The sequence below is a fragment of the Balaenoptera physalus genome (genome assembly GCF_965194825.1).
Source record: "Balaenoptera physalus genome assembly, chromosome: 21".
NCBI lineage: Eukaryota > Metazoa > Chordata > Mammalia > Artiodactyla > Balaenopteridae > Balaenoptera > Balaenoptera physalus.
In genome coordinates this window covers 1,032,060-1,053,308 of record NC_138902.1, presented here as the reverse complement: position 1 = coordinate 1,053,308, position 21,249 = coordinate 1,032,060, and the positions used below count along the sequence as shown (strand labels likewise).

Genomic DNA, 21,249 nt, shown 5'->3' with positions numbered 1-21,249 from the left:
AGAAATTTTAGTTTATTTGGAAGCAATGTCATGTCTCTTTCTTTTTGGTTGAGTTATAATCCCATTATACATGTGGTATTTCTGCACAAATATGACATTGGATATACACTGGTAGAATTTAATAAAAAAGTTTTCCTCAAGGTTCTAGTTACTGAATGATAGGTAAACATGTTCTATGAATTCAACATTCAACCAATGTGGAAAGTTTTCTAGTATAAATCACTTTTTCCTCAAGAAAACCATAGGCCATCATTAAAGCATCTTTGCTATTATTATTTTTGAAAAGGTATATGGTTATGTTTTTTTAAATGTTATCTAATTATATATGCTGACACTTTTAAAGGTGAAATGATTTGATGTCTAGCATTTTCTTCAATATAATGTGGAAGCATTGAGAAAATATGATAGATAGGCCTCTAGTTTGTAGCTGATAAACTGAGTGATAAACAAATGGAGGTTTATTATTTCATTCTCTCTACTTTTATAGATGTTAAAAATTTTTTTATAATAAAAAGTTAGAGCACCAGAAGTAATACTGAGACCATTTTTTTTTAAAAGATTATTTTTGTAAAACTTTTTGGCTACAGTAGCCATTTTATTTATTTATTTATTTATTTATTTATTTATTTATTTAAGACTGTGTTGAGTCTTTGCTTACGTGCGAGGGCTTTCTCCAGTTGTGGCAAGCGGGGACCACTCTTCATCGTGGCTGAGACCATTTTTTCTGCTTACTCTATGTGGTAAAAAGTTTATCACCATGTTTGGGGACAAACTTTTTCTCCAAGGAAATATTAAATATATTTTTTAGATTTTCTTTTACTTCTTCTTCATTCAGTGTGTTAAACTCTACCAAATCTGTATTGTCCTTATAATTGAATCTCCTGTAGGTAAGGGTGAAGCCCACTAAACAGTGAACACCTTCTGGAGTCTGCAAGGAACAAAATGACTTGCTTGTAAAGACAGATGCTGGAGATTCCTGAAGGTATATATTCACAGACTCAAAGTCTTCAATTGTTCGAGGTTCAAGAGTAAAAGAGTAGATTTTCCGATATTTATTCTTTTCCAGGAGCTCAGAATTAAGAAATTCTTGGTTTGGGATATACTGTTCTCTTCTGATTTGGTCCAGGTACCAGATTCCTCTCTCTTCTGTCAAGCAAAAGATGCAAGGCACTTGGGGCTGATCCTTCCCAGAAATTAACTCTAGAGGCTGCCACATCTGTTAAGAGCATCCAAATCCAGCATCAGCTATGTAGTTCCTGCCATCAATGGTCACCTTCAGCAGGAGGTGAATCATGGCATTGCTATATTTGTTTGCTGAAGTGTTGTATACATACCCTCCCAATATCGTGGTCTCAAAGCCAATTGTGGTCAGAGCCCAGTACAGAAGATGATTGACTTGGAGACACCACCCACCTCGGTTCCTCCTCACAATTTGATCAAAAGTGGCCTCTAAGCCCAACTCCATGGCTTCCCAACAATGGATGTTAAGGTTCTCAAAGGGAATGGCTCGGATCTGGTGCTGAAGAATGTCAGTTAATGTTTCCAAGTCCAATTTGTTCCTACAGTGTTTATAACCAATTCTTTCAAAATATGCTTCAATGTTCATGATTCCTTAAGGCAAGGAAAACAAAACAAAAACAAATATATTACTTTTGTACTTGGATTTCTTTGATTAGCCTAATGATAACAAATGTATTTTAAACATGTAAACACAAACAATGGTTATAAATATCTGTAATTATAAGTCTTTGTTGGGTGTGCTTTTGGTGTATTAATGGCTTTCACATGCATAAGTTCACTTAATGGTGCGAGTAACGCTGAAAGAAAAATATTATCACTTCTTCCATGTTTTGAGCATGAGAAGTTGGAAATCCAGATGAAGTGATGAGTAAAATGATAAACAGCTTACATGTGGTTTTCTTGGTGATGAATAAGGAGAGGTGCAAGTTGCTATCAATTAAAATAGAGTTTACAAATAGCTTCTAATAAAAACAGGAGAATTATATAATATAGTACTTTCATTCATGGTAGTTGACCAACTCAATATCCTCTTCAGCTGAACCTTACACAAATTTCCCCACTCAAAGATTCATATTCATTCACAAACTGATTTATTGATTTATTCAATAAATAGTTTACTGAAAATCTATTATGTATATGTTACTGACCTAGTGGTTGCTTATCTTAAAGAATCTTACATTTTAGTGGGGTCTGGTATAACACAGATAGTGAATTAAATGAATTTAAAAAACATGCAATTTCTTAGATAGTGATAAGTGTTCTGGGGAAAATAAAGCAAAGAAGGTAGATAAGATGTGCACAGAGAGAGCTTCAGTTTCCAGTAAGGTGGGCAGAGGAAGATTCACTATGACTTTAAGGATATGAGAGAATGAGCCATGTCCACACGTGTGGGAGGATGATTTAGGAAGAAGGACCAGAGAGTTAAAAAAAAAACAAAACCCTAAACTAGAACCTGCCTAGAGTCTCCAAAGAACATTCAAGGAAGACAGGATGAAGGGAGCAGAGGGAGTAAGTGGAAGCATGGATTGAGATGAGATCTGACCTTTTGTCTTTTACTCTGAGATGAGAAATCACTGGGAGAAGGGCAGTAGGGGAAGGCTGCAGTTTGGACAAAATGCACCATCATCAAATTATGTCTGGCTTGTATGGAGAGTGAGCTGTACATACTGAGCTGAATGAATAGACACGTGACCCAGGTAGGCGTAATTCAAAGCACATTTGCTCTAGGACCAGTGTTTTGCTCGTGGATGGCATGTGGTCCAAGTCAGTTCAATAAGATTCTGTTGAGGAACTTTTGCTGAAACCTAAGCAGATGCTTCTACTGCAGGGCCAGAACCTGGTACGATATTTGCTCAAATCTACTAGGAGAACTTGCTGAAGAATAATATCAACAAAGAATGTATTGAGTTGAGGGATGAAAAGCAGGAAAAGGAAAGATGAGAAAAGACAAAAATCAAGTCTTAAGCTATATCTAGACTTTCTGGTAAGGTAAACCAGAAAAAAAAAAAGAAGCCCTTATTTTGTAAAATCTCATGTAGGAAATGTTTCTGTCCCCTGATACCAGAGTCATAATCCAGTGTGGACACTGATTGTAACAGTGGTGCATTACCACTGGTAAATGACATGGCCTGAGGTGAGAGGCTACAAAAGGCCCTGCCCCTAGGTTAATGGTGATAAGTTATGTATTCCTGTTGTCCTTCTTAATGTCATTTCTTTCAGATTCACTTAATTCTCTTTTTTGATCAGTTATTCTTCCCATTTTGCTAGTGTTTCAACTTTTTCTATTCTTGATGTCTGCAATCTGATCTCTTCCAAATCTCTTAAGCTTATTTCATTTCTTCTCATCTTTACATGCATCAGTATCCTTTTTCAACATCTGCACAAGCCAAAAACTCTACCACTCAGACACTGAGATAACAACTTAGCCAGACCACCACAGACCCTCTTCTGCTTCTGTATCCAGAATCAGTGCTAAGTAAGTAAGGAGGGCAGATGATGTGGAAGAAAAGAAATATGATTTGGACCTGCCTGGCCAATTCATTTCTGGGTTAACCAACATCTTTTTATTTGGACATTAATGTATATTTTGTAAAGCTATCTTTTGATTTTAAAGATTTTTCTTTGTTCCTTCTGGAGGGGATATGGGGATATATGTGTACATATAGTTGATTCACTTTGTTATACAGCAGAAACCAACAAAACAATGTAAAGCAATTATACTCCAATAAAGACGTTAAAAAAATAGATATTATGTTAACTTAGAATTTAGTAACTTCAAGTTCATTGAGAAGAAGACAGTATAGGGGTCTGGATGCAAGCAACATGTTATAACCAAATTATACCTGCATATTCCATTACTAAATATAAGAGATTTTGTACTACTGAAGTTATGATAGAAGGTGAAATATGGAGGCACTAGAAAGTAGTTGTCAGGATAAAACTGGGTGAAACACTGCAAAGTTTATATATTGACTTGTAATTTAGATGTGCACTGATATACCATTTCATTTTGCTTGATCATAAATATAAGAAAAGAATAAAAGGAGGGAGTGTGAACACACATAGGGAGCCAGCTGAGATGTCTCAGAAAAGCATACCTTTCTGAGGAAGTTCAATGTAGATTGAGTCTCAGTTTTAATTCAGAAGACTTAGGATAGTTCTTTCTAGTTCACACTGTAGAAATAAAAGAAAAAAATAGTTTAAAATATATCATATTCTTCCTTGAAAACAAGGACAGTAGTTCTCATTGGGACATGAATATGAAGAATATTTTAAAATCACAAAACAGAAGGAGTAAAATGGCCTTTGGGTTGCATAGAGAAGAGAGCTGAATGTACAATGATGGGACATGGGAGCAAAACTGGTGGGTTCTAAGCCTGGAGACTGTGGAAGTCACCAGCAGGGGGCTCAGACACAACAGACCAGATGAATATTTGTCATACAATCAGCAAGGATGGGTGAACCCTGTCTCAGGTCCCTGATTGCTACTACAAGATTTACCAAACACAGAAAAGACAAGTATGTAATGGTAGCACCTGTCTTCCTTTAGGTGTAAAGTATAATTGGGGATATTGGGGCAGAAAAATAAGGCAATGTTCTTAATGTATGGTGTCACCAGAAAGGAGGAAGAACCATTCGTATGCAGAAGACCAGCCAAAATATCTCTTGTCTTCAGTCATCTTCCCTCATCGCCACTGGAAAGATTGCAGAGTCCAAGGTCCACTCCAGCCAGACATCTCACCAGTCACATTTCATTCAAAAAACAAATAAGAGATGGAGACAGAACTATACATGCATGAATATGATGAAAAAACAGAATGCAAATATACTATGAGACTGGGATCAGAAGAAAAGGACATAATACACAAAAGGTAGGGGAAAAAGACAACCAGCTCAAGAAGAAACATAAACCGAACAATGGAAAGATATTCTTCACAGGTACTTGAAGAGATAGAACATTTAAAATGGACTCATACCAAAAAGCCAAATAATGAGGTGATAAAATAACACAGTGTTATCAAAAGAACTATTTATAACTTAGGAAACTAATTAAGAATAACAACAGGGGCTTCCCTGGTGGCGCAGTGGTTGAGAATCTGCCTGCCAATGCAGGGGACATGGGTTCGAGCCCTGGTCTGGGAAGATTCCCACATGCCGCGCAGCAACTAAGCCCGTGTGCCACAACTACTGAGCCTGCACCTCTGGAGCCTGTGCTCTGCAACAAGAGAGGCCACGATAGTGAGAGGCTCACTCACCACGATGAAGAGTGGCCCCCACTTGCCGCAACTAGAGAAAGCCCTCGCACAGAAACAAAGACCCAACACAGTCAAAAATAAATAATAAATAAATAAATTTTTTTAAAAAAAGAATAACAACAAAGATAATATATAAGTAATTATGAACAAAAGGGGAATATATATATAGCATAATATCAAATGACTTATGTAGAAGAAAAACTTAATACTCAATGGCTTTAATGAAGAGATAAAGCCATTAAAGAGTTAGAGAGAAGCTAATAGACATAAAACCAGACAATCCAATATAAAGATAATTGGTATTTCTGAAGGAAAAAATAAAACTCAAAAAGGATAATAGAAAAAAAATATATGTATATATTCTAATAGTGTTACCTCTCCATCAGCCGTGAAGATGTAAATCAAAATGAAAAACTAAGGAAGAGAAAGGCAGAATTGACTTCTTTTATTATAGGATAGAGTAGAAAAGTTATGAGAATTATGGTTGAAGTAATTTTAAAGCATTTAAAAAGTGTGACTTAAGTGAAAGCCATTAGACCTATTGACCTCTGCCTCAGGTACAGAGGGTAAAGAACAGAGCATGTTCAGTGTACCTTGAGAGGGCACATGACACTGGTGAGGATTAGGCTATCTCTTGACTTTCTGGTAAGGTGAGCACCCCCTCCCCCAAAAGTCTGTATTTTGTAAAATCCCATGTAGAAAAAAATTTCTGTCCCCTGTTACCAGAGTTCTAATCTAGTATGGACACTAATTGTAACAGTGGTGCATTACTATTGGTAAGATGACATGGCCTGAGGTGACATGGTACAAAGAATCCCACCCATAGGTTAATGGTGATAAGCTATGTATTTCTATTGTCTTTCTTTTTTGTTCAATTAGACAACATTTACTAAATGAGAAAACTACACTTAAAAAGTGCTTTAAAACAAAATGAAATTAGAAAAAAAGACATGTGCATTTGAAAGAACTTTGCACTCTGCTGAAAATCAAATCGCTTGCAGTAATACAATATGCCGATTCTTAAAATATAAGTTAACAGAATTTTCAATTTAATATTTTCAAAGATGATATTAAGGTCAAGAATTTCACATCTACGGTAGCCCTTATAGAAGGGCATTTATAAGTATGATGTCCATCCCTATGAAGCTTACAAATTTGACAATGCTCAATAAAAGCTTTTGGAATCACATCCAAGTGTCTCATCTAATGAATCACAAATTTGTGTCCTGTAAGTTCTCCTTCTAAAATCTTTATGTAGACTTTTCTATTTCCATCATTTGTTAATTTTTTTAAAAAATATTTTGTTTAAAAAAAAGGGAAAGAAATGCTGGAATAAACCCTAGATCATGTACAGAAATTATTGCTACTATAGTTCACTACAAAGCATGTTTATGCAATATCACATGAATTTTGATCATGAAAAATCAGAATAAAAATCTTTAGTGACATAAGCCTTACAATCATATACAACATTCAAATGGTAATATTAGACAGTTGAGCACCCAATACCCATAGCTGACAAATGTCCTACTGACCAACATTCATTTAAATATATTCTTCATATAGAGGGAGGAAAAAAGAGATAGTGTCAGCTTTCTAAGCCTTGTCAAAAAAAGGATATTCACGTTCTGTGGATCTAAAAACAAACAACAACAACAACAAACTCCCAAAACAAAACTGGTGCAGGTGAGGGTGTTATCAGAAAGTTAAGCATGCTGAAAGGTGTTTTGTAGGAATTAAAAACCTAATTCTTTCTTAATGTCATGAAGAAAACAATAGCAACGGTCAATAAAATTAAAATATGGTTCTTTGAGAAGATAAACAAAATTGATAAACCTTTAGCCAGACTCAAGAAAAAAAGGGAGAAGACTCAAATCAACAAAATTAGGAATGAAAAACGAGAAGTTACAACTGACACCACAGAAATACAAAGGATTGGAAGAGACTACTACAAGCAATTATATGCCAATAAAATGGACAACCTGGAAGAAGTGGACAAATTCTTAGAAAAGTACAACCTTCCAAGACTGAACCAGAAGAAATAGAAAATATGAACAGACCAATCACAAGTAAAGAAATTGAAACTGTGACTGAAAAGCTTCCAACAAACAAAGGTCCAGAACCAGAAGGCTTCACAGGAGAATTCTATCAAACATTTAGAGAAGAGCTAACACCCATCCTTCTCAAACTCTTCCAAAAAAACTGTAGAGGGTGGAACAATTCCAAACTCATTCTACGAGGCCACCATCACCCTGACACCAATACCAGACAAAGGTATCACAAAAAAACTACAGACCAATATCACTGATAAATATAGACACAAAAATACTCAATATTAGCAAAACAAATCCAACAACACATTAAAAGCATCATACACCATGATCAAGTGGGATTTATCCGAGGGATGCAAGGATTCTTCAATATACACAAATCACACCATATTAACAACTTGAAGAATAAAAAACATATGATCATTTCAATAGATGCTGAAAAAGGTTTTGACAAAATTCAGCACTCATTTATGATAAAAACTCTCCAGAAAGTGAGCATACACGGAAACTACCTCAACATAATAAAGGTCATATATGACAAACCCACAGCAAACATTATTCTCAATGGTGAAAAACTGAAAGCATTTCCTCTAAGATTAGGGACAAGACAAGGGTGTCCACTCTCGCCACTATTATTCAACATAGTTTTGGAAGTCCTAGCCATGACAATCAGAGAAGAAAAAGAAATTAAAGGAATACAAATTGGAAAAGAAGTAAAATGCTTACTGTTTGCAGATAACATTCTTCTATACATAGAAAATCCTAAAGATGCCACCAGAAAGCTTCTAGAGCTAATCAATGAATTTAGTAAAGTTGCAGGATACAAAATTAATACACAGAACTATCTTGCATACCTATACACTAACAATGAAAGATCAGAAAGAGAAATTAAGGAAACAATCCCATTTACTATTGCAACCAAAAGGATAAAATACCTAGGAATAAACCTACCTAAGGAGGCAAAAACCTGTACTCAGAAAACTATAAGATACTGATGAAAGAAATTAAAGATGACACAAACAGATGGAGAGATATACCATGTTCTTGGATGGAAGGAATCAATATTGTGAAAATGACTATACTACCCATAGCAATCTACAGATTCAATGCAATCCCTATCAAATTACCAATGGCATTTTTCACAGAATTAGAACAAACTATTTTACAATTTGTATGGAAACAAAAAGGACTCTGAATAGTCAAAGCAATCTTGAGAGAGAAAAACGGAGCTAGAGGAATCAGGCTCCTGGGCTTCAGACTATACTACAAAGCTACAGTAATCAATACAGTATGGTACTGACACACAAACAGAAATATAGATCAACGGAACAGGATAGCAAGCTCAGAGACAAACTCATGCACCTATGGTCACCTAATCTATGACAAAGGAGGCAAGAGTATACAATGGAGAAAAGACACCCTCTTCAATAAGTGGTACTGGGAAAACTGGACAGCTACATGTAGAAGAATGAAATTAGAACACTCCCTAACATCATACACTGAAATAAACTCAAAATGGATTAAAGACCTACATATAAAGTCAGAAAGTATAAAACTCTTAGAGGAAAACATAGGCAGAACACTCCATGACATAAATCACAGCAAGATCCTTTTTGACCCACCTCCTAGAGTAATGGAAATAAAATCAAAAATAAACAAATGGGACCTAATTAAACTTAAAAGCTTTTGCACAGCAAAGAAAACCATAAATGAGATAAAAAGACAACCCTCAGAATGGGAGAAAATATTTACAAATGAAGCAACTGACATGGGATTAATCTCCAAAATATACAAAGAGCTCATGTACCTCAATATCCAAAAAAGAAACAACCCAGTCAAAAAATGGGCAGAAGACCTAAGTAGACATTTCTCCAAATAAGACATACAGATGGCCAAGAGGCACATGAAAAGATGCTCAACATCACTAATTTTTAGAGAAATGCAGATCAAAACTACAATGAGGTATCACCTCACAGTGGTCAGAATGGCCATCATCAAAAGAATCTATAAAAAATAAATGCTGGAGAGGGTGTGGAGAAAAGGAACACTCTTGCACTGTTGGTGTGAATGTAAATTGATACAGCCACTATGGAGAACAGTATTGAGGTTCCTTAAAAAACTAAAAATATAACTACCATATGACCCCGCAGTCCCACTACTGGGCATATGCTCTGAGAAAACCATACTTCAAAAGACACAGGCACCCCAATGTTCATTGCAGCGCTATTTACCATAACCAGGAGATGGAATTAACCTAAATGTCCATTGACAGATGAAGGGATAAAGATGTGGTACATATATACAATGGAGTATTACTCAGCCATAGAAAGGAACAAAATTGGGTCATTTGTAGAGATGTGGATGGACCTAGAGTCTGTCATACAGAGTGAAGTAAATCAGAAAGAGTAACCAAATATTACCTGAGTATTCTGTGATTAAACAGAAGAAATTGCTATGACTAAAGTTGTGATTCACAGTGAAATACTGGCAAAACTTAGAAAACAGTTGCCAGGAAAATCGCTAACTGAAAACACAACTAGCCTTATTTCTTGATATATAGCATTTCTGTGCAGATATGTCCTTTCCTTTCAGCTTCATGATTAATATTAGAGAAGACTCAAGGGATATATAAAGAACACACTTAGAGCATCTACTGAGAACTCCCAGAAAGGCACTTAAAACATTTCTAAGCAAATGGAAGCAAGTTGATGTTCAGTTTTAATTCAGAAGTCTCAGAAATTCCTTTCTCCTGGACCGAACTCTAGAAATAATAGAAGAGGTAGTAAAATGTATATTGTGACTTCCTTTGAAAACAGAAAGATAGTTTAGTGTTACATGAGTTGTGAAAAGTACCTAAAAATCACAAAAGAGAAGGGAAAGGACTGAAGAGTAAAGGGGGCATCTGAGTTGCATAGGGGAGGGTGTAGCAAGTGCAACCACAGGAAATGACAGCAACACTGATGGGTTCTGAGCCTAGAGATTGTGGGAGCCAGCACAAGGGGGCTCAGAAGGAACCAATCAGATGATTAGTTGCCATAGGATCAGTTAGGAGGGGTGAATCATGTTCTATGTCCCTGACTGCTACTACAAGAATTACCAAACATAGCAAAGACCAATATGTAATGGTAGCACACGGTCTTCCTTTATGTGTAAAGTATAATTGGGGATATTGGGGTAGAAAAATAAGGCAGTGTTCTTAATGTATGGTGTCACTGGAAAGGAAGAAGAACCACCGATATACAGAAGATCAGCCATTAAAGTATCTCCTGTCATCAGTCATCTTCTCTTGTATTCACTGGAAAGATTGAGGAGTCCAAGCTCCACTCCAGCCAGAAATCTCACCTAAACTATATTCAAGAAAGAAATCAAAGGTGGAGACAGAACTATATATAAGGAATAGTTTCCTTTTAATATAGAACAAAGAGTAGAAATGTTATGAGAATTTGGCTAAAGTAGTTTAAAAACATTTTAAAAATGTGATGTAATGGAAGCCATCAGACCTATAGACTTCTGCCTCAGGTACAGAGGGTAAAGAACAGAGCATGCTCAGGGTACCTTGAGAGGGCACATGGCATTGGTGAGGATTCAGGACTGAGGCTAATGTGGGGAGAATGCTGTCTGTAAGCCACCGAGAAGCCTTTAGATGTCTTTGACCGCTTTTTCTGTGCCTCTGACTAGCATGGCTTCTGTGTCCTTGTGCTTAAGGAGCTGCATTGCGGACTCTTTGGAAGACTTCTTGGGGGTTCCTGGAGCTGCTTTGCCTTCCTATGTGAAAATTGGAAGTGCCAGGGACTTCATGTCCCGCCAGGGCGGCCCTGTATCAGTGACTTACTGGTGAGATGTTCTGAAAACCCAGCTGCCTTGCCTTGAGTCTTGAAAGACTTTGAGTTATAATTCACATTCAGGCTGACACTGGAGTTCTCCCAGGAGCACATCATAAGCCACTTGCACATGGTCCTGGCCTCAGCTTCTAAATCTGGGGAACCTGACAAGTCGTATCAGTGGTCATTTTGGAGAGCTGTGTGAAAGAAAGGTAAGATGTACAAGATGAGGCAACTTCCAGAGGGCCTTGAAAGTCAGGCAAAAGAGACTTCTTCTGTCACCAAATGAATGCTTGTTATTTTGTTGAATGGTCAATGTTCAATAGTCAACTGGCTGCTGTGATTTACCCCTAAGTGACATGGTACTTCATTTACAAATTACCTTTTGATGTAGCCCTGGAGAGCAGGTCAATATGAAGAACTCATTGTCCAGCTCCCAGTCTAGGGTCTCTACCTCTTTCATATACAGCAGTGTTTTTCTATTTTATTTTATTTTATCTTATTTTATTTTATTTTTTATTTTTCAACTAAAGAAACCCTTATTCGTTCCGCAAATAAAGTTGTAAGCAAAAGCCTAAAATAGAAGAATTAAAAACAGGTTGATCCAGAGGTAGTTCACCCCTGAGATGCTGCCACCACAAGTACAGTTATGGACTGAGACGAAATCTTCTATACCTACTTCCTGCACTTCTGGCATGACTGAATAAAAGAGCCTTAAGGAGTGCTAGTGAGTGGCTTTTCTTTGTGTGTGTGTGTGTGTGTGTGTGTGTTGTGTTTGTGTTTTATTTCCTATCCTTTTCCTTCTTTTTCCTTTTCTCTATCTCAGTGAAGGACATGGCATCACACTGGATTGACACTACAACCCACCCTGACACCAGGGCAGGTGGGCATCTGCTTGATTTCTGGATGGAAAGGGAGCTGTTAGGCTAGCCCTGCTCAGAGGCCACTGGACAACAGGGCTTTATGTACTGAAGGCCTGCAGCTCAGCCAGGGCTCTGAGCTAAATCTTGCAGAGTCAGGCAGGTATTGTGAGGACCACCGAGCAGGCCCAGGGAGACAATCTAAAGGAACACAGCTGCTCAGCTGAAGATAGAAGAGCCAAACAAAATAAGTTTCTGGGACAGAAGTACTAGGGAGTTGATAGTAAAAAAAAAAAAAAAAAAACCTCCTTTTGAGGGAAGGAATGGAGTCCTCTGTTTTATGCTTCAGGAACTAAAATGAGGGCCCAGAGGAAGGGAGTGAAATGCTGATGTCACACTCAGGGCTACAAGCAGCATAAATACACGTTTAGACAGAGGTGGAACCTTCTGTACCTACTGCCAGCATATCTGTCATGACTGAACAGATTTTTAAAAATTGATGTGAAATTCACGTGATCTAAATAAACCATTTAAAGTGAACAATTCCGTGTCATTTGGTACATTCACAACTTTGTGCAACCAGGACTTCTATCTAGTTCCAAAATATCTCACTACCCCTGGTAAAACCCCAGACTCATGAAGCAGTTATTCCCCATTTACTCCAGCCTCTGGCAACCACCAGTCTACGTCCTGTCTCTGTGTTCCGCTCCACCTTCGGCTGTTGTGAACAGGGCTGCTGAGAACATTTGTGGTCAAGTACTTTTTTCTGTATCTGTTTTCAATTCATTGGGTATATGCCTAACAATAGAACTGGCCAAATGAATAGTAGAATTTTAAGAGGTGCTTCTAAGTGGCTTTTCATTCTATATGCTGTGATTTTCTTTTCCTCTCCTTCCCTTTCCCTTCCCTTCCCTTTACTTACCTTTTTTTGGTGCCGAGGCTCACTGCAAGGACACCACAACCCAACCCACCCCCAGGGGCAAGTGGCCAGCCCAGTGATCTTCTGGATGAAAACAAGAGAAGTTGCCAGGCAAGCCGTGCCCACAGACCGTCCTTCACAGTGCTTAGTGCACAGAAGGCCAATGGAAAACAGCCAAAAAAAAAGTTACACCCAGGCAGCAGGAAGTTCTGAATGTTTCTGTTTCTCTTTTTTTCCCCCTCTTGAAGAGCAGAAGCTCAGAGTTGTGGGTGAAATCTGCCTATTTTTAAAGTTGGCTCTGAACTATTTAAACCTATAAAGGGCAAACAAAATAAGCCTATGGGCAGGATGCAGCTATATACATAGTTGGCAGTTAACAACTTCCTTCTGAGTGAGAGGGGGCGGGGTCAGCCACTTTGTGGCTGAGGAACTAAACTGTGACTTGGGGGAAGGGAAAGGTCAGTTCATCAAAGAAGAGCCAACAGGCGTGTTGTTGTTGTGGGCGTCGGGCCAGGGCAAGGGAGCAAAGTCCAGAGGGGAGAGCCCACAGAGCCCTTGCTCTGGGGCTGTCAGCCGCCACAGGCTCCTCTCTCCTGTGGAATTCTGCACATTTGTGCGCAGGGAGTGGTGTCCTCAGCCTGCCTGACAGTGAAAGAGCTGGTTCTTGTCATTTATGGCTCCTGGAGACCTTCCTTTAGGGTCTGCCTTCCATCAAGATAAAACGTCCTCAAGAATTCCCTTAAACTGTGCAGACAACACAACACAGCCTCCCTGGAGTTTGGGGATGATCATTAGAGAATTTCTGATCAGCTAATGCAGGAGGAGCAGGAGTGATCATGAATTTGCTGACTGCAGGACTAACTGGGCCCTTTGGGACACACCCAGGTGGGGATAGAGAAGGTGGACTTTGCTGTTTCAATTATCCAAGAGGGAAATCATGTTCCCTGAATCACGTGTTGTACACATTAGCTATATTTTATATACTTTAATCCTTGCAACAAACTTTTAAAGTAAGCTCTCTTATTAGCTCCAATTTTCTGAGGGGTAAACTGACTTTTGGAGATGCTTAAATGACCTGCCCAAGTCCTCACACCTGGGATGTCACATGGCTGTTACTCTAACCCTGAAACTGAGCAGGGCCTTGTGAGGCACCCAGGTATGGAGGCTTGGCCTCTTATTTTTGTCCCCCATTTCTTGTCGGCAAGACTCCAGCCTCCTTGATCTTCCCTGAGTTCCAGATTCGAACAGTTGCTAATCAAGGGAGGAGCAGCCAAGAAACCACCCGAAGCAAGATTAAAGGGACCAGAGAAGCTCATTAAGATTAGGGGACTGACCACCTGAGACCCTGCACACATCCTTATCTTGTCCACAACCCCACCCTTGGGAAGTATTGCTATAAAACTCCTTATCAAATCTTCCTGGGTTGGGACACATAGTTTTTCGAGGTAGGAGCTGTTGTGTCCCCCTTTGCCTGACAAAGTAATAAAGATCTCCTTTTCTACTTCACCCAAAACTCTGTCTCCAAGATCTGATTTGGCACCGGCGTACAGAGAAGCTGATCTTTCGGCATCAACCCCGACAGTTTGAATTGGGGTGTGTTATCTCCTCCATTATCCTGTACAGTAATTACAGCCTAAGGACTCAAGTTATATGTCAGCCAAACTTTCTGAACTGGCTTAGGACCTGACATTCGGGTCTGTGTAGTATCTAGTCTCCTGGACTCACATTTGAAATAGGATTAAGCCCCGATTTCAAAGCACAACGTGTCACTTACCGAGATCCCCTGGAGCCCACAACCAGGAACCAGGCTGACTGCCATCCTCCCACTTCCTGGACAAGCCCAGGAAGAAACCTCACTGGTTTGCAAACTGCTCCACCCCTTGAATCTAGTTAGAATCACCAGGGAGCTCTGGGAAATGTAGTCGTGGGAACTTGGGTTGTCCTTATGCACCTCTTGTTCAAATGTACTCTGGTGAGACCTGGCACCAGGCTGAGAGTGGAGTGACCTTGTAATCCATACAGTTCCTACTCTTAGGGAGGCTGAATCCAGATATCCTAAGTGTAACGTGGGAGGTTAGGGTTTTAAGGGGATCCAGGAAAAGCAGGTTCATTAACCTAGAGGAGCAGGAGATGGATATTTTAAATCACTGACCCAGGTTATGACAGCATTTCCTCATGAATTTCCATGAGGCCCCTAAATTTCTATTTTTCTTCCCCATCTTCAGTCCCATTCGCCACTCCACCCTGAGGCACTGTATAATGTGTCCTAAATTTGTCCACATATAAGTTATGAGTGTGACATATATAATGTGCTTTTGTTTCTGCATGTATTTTTAATTTATGTTAATGATATAGGTCTATCACTCTTGCTGTTTCTAAATCACTTCCCTCTATACTTTATTTCTTTTTATAATTAAAAAAATTTTTTATTGGAGTATAGTTGTTTTATAATATTGTTATACAATACAGCAAAGTGAATCAGTTATACATATACATATATCCCCTGTTTTTTGGATTTCCTTCTCATTTAGGTCACCACAGAGCACTGAGTAGAGTTCCCTGTGCTATACAGTAGGTTCTCATTAGTTATCTATTTTACACATAGTATCAATAGCGTATATATGTCAATTCCTATCTCCTAATTCATCCCACAACACCCGCCCCCATTTCTAAAACCATCTTTGTGACACAAGTGTTGCCTTGTGCTCTCTCTTTGGCACTAACAGTTGTAGCCCATGCCTCCTGTATTATGCTGCATGAACTTGGGACTCTCTACCTGAAGGCTTTCTCTTGGCCTGTGCTTTGGCCATCCAGATGGACCTGCAGCTAATGGCCCTGGAATACCACTCAGCCCGGAAAATGTGAGTGGGAGCATAAATGCCCCTGTGTTCCACCTACTCAGGTGGGGTTACTCTGGGGTCATGGCCAGCACTGCCTCCCTATGTTCTCCAGTGAGAAGAAGCTTCCATTGTCCTCTGAGGTAACCTGCCGACCATGTACCCTTCATTGAGTCTCAGAGAGCCGCTGCCTCACTTTCCTACTCCCATGGTGGTACTTCCTTAAATCACCTCCCAAGTAAGCTACTTGAATGCAAATCCTCATCTCAGGGTCTGGTTTTGGAGGAAACCAACCTAAAACCATTTAACCTACCGGTACCACTGGTGAAGGACACTTAGGTTGCTGCCAACTCCTGGTTACTACAAACACCACTGTAATCAGCACTTTCCTACTTGTGCCCTGTAGATGGACATGAGGACTTTGCTTGGATAGACATCAGGAATGGAATGTGCTAGAGGACAGGGCATCAGTGTACTTAATTTCATTGAGCATTTCTGTCCTCTTGTGTAGAAAGTTTCCTGCTTTTCTCATATCCTGGTTGATACTTTCGGTTAGCAACCTTCAAATGTCTGCCAATCTCATGTGTCTAAAGTGATAGCTCAGTGTAATTCTCATCTGCACTTCTATGATTCTTAGTGAGTTTGAGCATCACTTCATATTCCTATTGACCCATCACATTTACTGGTGGTGAATTAAATGGCAAGGTGTCGAGGAAGCACTCTTCTGCCATAGTAGCCAGGGCACAGCAGAGATGAAGGATGGATAGCAGAGGACATCTTGCTAGAAAAATATTGCTGGAGAAGGATATAATCTCAGAATGCAGGTCTGGGCCTGGGTCATTTTGACAGAAATTGTGGAAAGGCTTCATTCAATGGAGTAGGGCTATTGTCCTCTGATCCTGGGAAATGTGACACCTGGAATTAAGATCCAGATGGCAAGTTTGTAATTCTGAGATTGCTTCCATCATTCTAGCCAAAGTAACAGAGGCCTTTGAGAATCTCCAGCAAGAATTGTTTCAGAAACCTGAAGTCAGGAGGCTTGTGGCTAAGGGAGAGTAAGACCAGAGTCATGGATCCTGGAGTCTGAGGGCAGGGACACCAGAGGATGTAGGCCTGGGATCAGGGTGGCCATCTGAACTGCCAAGCCAAATTCTGACTACTTCCTAGACTTTCCATGTGGAAGGAGAGCAGAAGTGAGAAATACTGGAACTGTCACTGAGCATTCTCCTCACCATAAAGGAGGTGAGTTAGGTGTAGTAATAAACTCCCTCTTTATTCCAGTATGTACAAGTTGGAAAAGTTTAAGCATTCTGCTTTTAAAAAAATAAATATACTTAATACAGTAGAATTAACTTGTATATGGTAAATATTCTAACTTGTTCTAAAGTGTTTTCTTTCAAATATTAAAGCATGTAAAGAATTTCTTATTTCATTGCTAAAGGAAAACAAACAGACTTACATTTTTGCAAAGATAGGAAGTTTGAACTAAAACTCCCCCTTTTGATGATGGAATCTATTGAAGACAATGACCTCTAATTTAAGATCTTTTGTTGTTGAATAAATCTGTTTTAAAATTTGCTTGCCAAGACTTCTGGTTTCTGCTCCAACAGGTAGAAGTTATCAATTCTCTTTCTCTCTCTCTCTCTCTTTTTTTTTTTTTGCCGTGCCTCATGTGGGATCTTAGTTCCCTGACCAGGGATTGAACCCCCACCCCCTGCATTGGAAGTGTGGATTCTTAACCACTGGACCACCAGGGAAGCCCCAATCCTCTCATTCTTATTGCAAAATCAACAAGTCCTGAAAAATCAAACAGATCCATTAGTGTATCAACATCATGAGGAAAAATGCTGCTTTACCGAACAAGACTCTATGAGGCCTTCCCAGAATAGACCCCCACCCATGTTCTCTTCCTGCCTTTTGTCTGTAGAAAAACTTTAGTCAAAGAATAAATTTAATCAGAGAAGCGAGAAAATGCAGAACGAAAGGAAAACAGTCAAGCAAGACAAAATAATAATACTTTAGCCATTAAACAATGTCAAGGATCTTTAGTTCTTCCTCAAGGACTATAGATAATATTCTCAGCCATGTCCTTTCAGTTGTTTTGCAGATACTGAAACCCCCACCAAGTGGAAGAAGTTAACTGTATGCTGCCCACAAGCATGTAGACTCCAGAACTGTTGGAACCAGAAGGCTAATGATGCTGATTCCCACTTACCTCACCACCAACCAATCAGAAGAAATTCCATGACCTGATCACACCCTGCGCCTTGAACACTATAAGACTCCTTGCTACCCCCTCGAGAGTGGGGCACACAGTCTTGAGGGCATTACCCACTGTGGCCACCTTTGCTTGGCAGAGAAATAAAGCGATTTCCTTCTACTTCACCCAAAACTCTGACTCCAAGATTTAATCTGGCATGAGTGTACAGAGGCCAAATTTCAGCAACACTGCTAAAAAGTAGAGAGACAGACAGGTGTATACATAGAATCGGAGATTACTGTGAACTGAAGTTCAAGATTAGAAGCCCTAGCTGAAGCCAGTATTATTAAGAACACTTAAAAACTTCAATGAACTCTTGGAGACTCAGTGTAGATGAGCTTGAAAGTTCCAAACCATGGGCTGTCTCAGTCTCATGGAGTCCTCCACACTTTTGTGAATTTTACCACCAGGAACCCCACCCAAGTTCTCATTGTGAAGACAACAGAATAATCTCTATGTGCTTCTGATAGAAGGAGGAAAATGTAATCATTTTGAAATAAGGTCACAGAACTCTGTTCTCTCCCTTCCCTCAAGGGAAATTACTGTATAACAGCCTAGTCAAAGTAAGGTAAGGAAAATACCAAACTCCAATCATCTCCAGCATTTCTGCCTCACCTAAGGGGAAGAAAAGTTGAGATGCACTTTTGAAGGTCACACTTTGGGGCAAAACCCAGGCTTACTTAAAACTTGAGACTAATGATAGGACTATAAATATACTTATCTCCTCACCATCCCTTATAACCATATCAATAATTCTACTGTATATAACAGAGAATTACAGATGAAAAGGTACAAGTTTCAGACACTATTTAATGAGGGATTTCCAGGCAATCCTGAGACAAGAGAGAGACCAAAACTAGGATAGTAAAGGAAATTGAAGACTTGGACATCTATAGCTACAGAAAACAGTAAACACAGCATAATTCCTAGTGAAATAAACATAAACCCTCACACTAAAGGCCTGCATACCTCAGTTCTTATTACGCAATACATCATGTTTAGCTTCCAACATAAAATTGCAAGGCATGCTAACATATGAAAAAACACAGTATGAAGAAATAAGGCAAGCATCAGAGTAAGATTCAGATATGGCAAGGATTTTGGAGTTATCAGACCAGGAATTTAAAATAACTATGATTAATATGGTAAACTTTCTAATGGAAAAGCAGACAACATGCAAGAATAGATGGGCATTGTAAGCATAGAAATTAAAACTCTAAGGAAGAATCAAAGGAAATGCTAGAGGGACTTCCCTGGTGGTGCAGTGGTTAAGAATCCGCTTGCCAATGAAGGGAACACAGGTTCGGTCCCTGGTCTGGGAAGATCCCACATGCCACGGAGCAACTAAGCCCATGCACTACAACTACTGAGTCCTCGTGCTGCAACTACTGAAAGCCACGTGCCTAGAGCCCATGCTCCACAACAAGAGAAACCACCACAATGAGAAACCTGTGCACCACAACAAAGAGTAGCCCCAGCTCACCACAACTAGAGAAAGCTCACGTGTAAAAATGAAGACCCAACACAGCCAAAAATAAATAAATTAAATAAATAAATTTATTAAAAAAGGAAATGTTAGAAATAAAAATTTATAACAGAAATGAAGAATGCCTTTGATGGGCTTACCAGTAGACTGAACATGGCCAATTAAAGATTCAGTGTGCTTGAACATATGTCAATAGAAACTTCCCAAAATGTAAAAAGAAAACCAAGAAATAATAGAGAATATTCATGAACTGCAGGGCAATTGTAAAAGATACAGCATAAATGTAATTGGAATACCAGAAGAAGAAGGAAAGAAAGAAAGAAAGAAAGAAAGAAAGAAAGAAAGAAAGAAAGAAAGAAAGAAAGAAAGAAAGAAAGAAAGAAAGAAAGAAAGGAAGGAAGGAAGAAAGAAAGAAAGAAAGAAAGAAGGAAAGAAAGAAAGAAGCAGAAGAAATATTTGAAGTAATAATGGCTGAATATGTATTTTCCAAAATTAATGACAGACACTAAAACACAGATCTAGAAATCTCAGAGAATAACACACATAATAAATATCCAAAAATGGACACCTGCAGAAAAAATAGAGACAAAGAGAAAATCTTGAAAGAAGATAGAGGGGGAAAAAAAAACACCTTACACACTAAAGATAAACAAGAATTATAGTGGACTTCTTTTCAGAAACCATGCAAAAAGTAAAGAAAAATATTTAATGGTTTGAAAGAATAAACCCACAAATCTAGAATTCTGTATCCAGCAAATTTATCCATGAAAAGTGAAGGAGAATAAAGACGTGCCCAGAAAGACAAAAACTAATAAGAATATTTGTCACCAGTAGACCTGGCCTGCAGAGACATACTGTGTTTATGGATTGGAAGATTCAACATAGTGTCAATTCTTCCCAGATTGATATATAAGTGTAATGCAATTCCTATCAATATTTCAGGAAGTATTTTTTGTTGTTCTTATTTTACTTTTATTTTATGTAGATACAGACAAGCTTATTCTAAAATTTATATGTAAATTAATGGGCCCTAGAATAGCTAAGACCAAGAAAAAAAAAAGTAAAGGGATGAAGAAATATCCCTTTCTTAACATAAATCATGCTAACATAAATCAAAAGAAAGCTGAAGTGGTAATATTAGTATTAGACAAAGCCTGCTCAAAATAAGGAAAATTATCAGGAATACAAAAGAACATAAGGATACAGGGGTCAATTCTTTAAGTAAAGCTGTGCATGTGCCTAACAACAAATCATCAATATATATGAAGGAAAAACTGATAAAACTGCAAGAAGAAATAGAGAATCTACTTATAGTTGGAGACATCAGCTCCTTTCTATCAATAATTGACAGATCCAGTAGACAAAAAAATCAGTTGAACTGAGCCACATAATCAATCAATTGGATCTAATTGCCATTAATAGACTATATCCAATAATAGCACAATATGCATTGTTCTGAAGCTCACATGGAATCATCCACCAATAAAGACCACATTCTGGGCCATAAAATGTTCTTCATTAATTAAAAAAAAAGGGAATCAATGTATGTTCTCAAACCATAATGAATTAAATTAGAAATTAATAACAGAAAGACAGCTGGAAAATCTCAAAGCCTTTGGAGATTAAATGACACACATTTAGTTTATTTTGTTAAATTTTTGTTTCATATTGGAGTATAGTTGATTAACAATGTTGTGTTTGTGTCAGGTGTACAGCAAAGTGATTCAGTTATACTGAAT

General features: G+C 38.5%; 1 pseudogene across 1 annotated transcript; it reads right to left on the bottom strand.

The window, feature by feature from the left end:
• Positions 1 to 715: 715 nt before the first annotated feature.
• On the bottom strand, positions 716 to 21,236 carry LOC309651669 (arylamine N-acetyltransferase 1 pseudogene; annotated as a pseudogene). The gene is made up of 4 exons (XR_014268715.1): positions 14,702 to 21,236; positions 11,160 to 11,345; positions 4,119 to 4,194; positions 716 to 1,611 (listed from the first exon to the last, which is right to left on the bottom strand). The product of XR_014268715.1 is annotated as an arylamine N-acetyltransferase 1 pseudogene (transcript).
• Between the last annotated feature and the right edge of the window lie 13 nt (positions 21,237 to 21,249).